The sequence below is a fragment of the Trichechus manatus genome, unplaced genomic scaffold, assembly GCF_000243295.1.
Source record: "Trichechus manatus latirostris isolate Lorelei unplaced genomic scaffold, TriManLat1.0 scaffold00065, whole genome shotgun sequence".
NCBI classification, from domain to species: Eukaryota; Metazoa; Chordata; class Mammalia; order Sirenia; family Trichechidae; genus Trichechus; species Trichechus manatus.
Genome location: NW_004444001.1, coordinates 6,550,141 through 6,552,045, shown reverse-complemented (window position 1 = coordinate 6,552,045; position 1,905 = coordinate 6,550,141). Strand labels below are relative to the sequence as shown.

General features: G+C 42.3%; 1 non-coding gene across 1 annotated transcript; it reads right to left on the bottom strand.

Moving 5' to 3' along the window:
* Positions 1-355: 355 nt before the first annotated feature.
* TRNAS-GCU (transfer RNA serine (anticodon GCU)) lies at positions 356-437 on the bottom strand. The gene has a single exon. It is a non-coding gene; the product is annotated as a tRNA-Ser (tRNA).
* Between the last annotated feature and the right edge of the window lie 1,468 nt (positions 438-1,905).

The following is a 1,905-nucleotide window of genomic DNA, read 5'->3' as shown; positions in this document are numbered from 1 at the left end:
TCTACTTCAATTTTTTATTTTCAGAAAATTTCAAATCTATAGATAAACTGAAAGAAGAGTACAATGAACATCTGATACCTTTTTCTTACATTTGCCACACGTATCAATTGATATATATATAATATTTTTTGTGCAGAATCATTGCAGACATTGTAATAAAAGCCAGTTGCCATCAAGTCAATTCCTGTTATTGTTAGGTGACGTTGAGTCGGTTCCGACTCATAGCAACTGTACCCAAGGAGCGGCTGGTGATTTGAACTGCTGACCTTTTGGTTAGCAGCCAAACTCTTAATCACTACACCATCAGGACTCCATAAAAATCTCACTTCTACAACACAGTGGGGAAAGGAAGGAACGATGAGGGTGGGATTCGAACCCACGTGTGCAGAGCACAATGGATTAGCAGTCCATCGCCTTAACCACTCAGCCACCTCATCTCTTCACAGTAGGCCATTCCTATACTTCTCCTTAAATAACTTCAACATGCATCTCCTAAAGTTATTCTCTTACATAACTACAATACCATATTGTATCCAAGAAATGCAGCTTTAATATAATATTATTTAATATATTATCCATATTCAAATTTCCCCCATTTGCCCTCAGAATGTCCTTTTTTAAATTATTATTTGTTTTAAATTGTGCTTTAGGTGAAAGTTTACAGAGCCAATTAGTTTCTCCTTCAAAAATTTATACACAAATTGTTTCATGACACTGGTTTGCAGTCCCACATTGTGTCAGCACTCTCCCCCTTTCGCTTTCTACCCTGAATTCCCTGGTTCTATTCGTCCAGTTTTCCTGTCCTTTTTCGCCTTCGTATCTTTGTCTTTGGGCAGATGTTACCCATTTGACCTGGTATACTTGGTTAACGTAAGAAGCACTTTCCGCACGTGTGTGATTGTTTTATAGGCCTGCCTAATCTTTGGCTGAAAGGTGAACTTCGGGAGTGGCTTCAATTCTGAGTTAGAAGGGTATCTGGGGCCATAGTCTCGGGGGCTCCTCCCGTCTCTGTCAGACCAGTAAGCCTGGTCTTTTTTGTGAATTTGATCATTTGTTCTACATTTTTCTCCTGCTCTGTCTGGGACCCTCTGTTGTAATCCTAATCAGAGCAGTTGGTGGTGGTAGCCAGGCACCATCTAGTTCTTCTGGTCTAGGGGTCGTGTAGTTTTTCTCACTCTCCTTTGCTCCAGTCTGGAAGAGGCTGATCATTGTCTCCTAGATGGCTGCTTGAAAGCTTTTAAGACCCCAGATGATACTCACCAAAGTAGGTGTAGAACTTGTCTTTGAGAACTATGTTGTGCCAGTTGACATAGATGTTCCCTGAATCTGTGGCCCTTTGCCTTCGAGCCCGGGAATTTCATCCTGTGAGGTGTTTTGTTATGTCTAAGAGCTTTCCCCAACTGTGCCACTTGTGTGTTCTATTGTCTATACTAATATATAAGGAGCACCTATAGTCATGTATTTAGAAATTTCCACCACCTAAACCCATTGTCATAGAGTCAAAATTCAACTCATAGCAACCCTATAGGGCGGAGTAGAACTGCCCCGTAGGATATCCAAGGAGCGGCTAGTGGATTTGAACTGCCAACCTTTTGGTTCGTAGCCGTAGCTCTTAACCACTGCACCACCAGGGCTCCAGTAGTTACTATACTGAAAAACCAAACCCACTGCCATGAAGTTTCTAAGGAGTGGCTGGCGGATTTGAACTGCCAGGCTTTTGGATACCAGGCAAGCTCTTAACCACTGAGCCATCAGGGCTCTGGCAGGTACCATGGTTGTCCTTTATTCCTGTGCTCCTCTCAGTGTCCTCTCTTGCCTTGATCATGTTGTGCTGACTTCTCCCATATTACGTATTGCTTTTCCCTTCACCACATTAACATGTGTCTATGATCTCTTTCCTCCGAA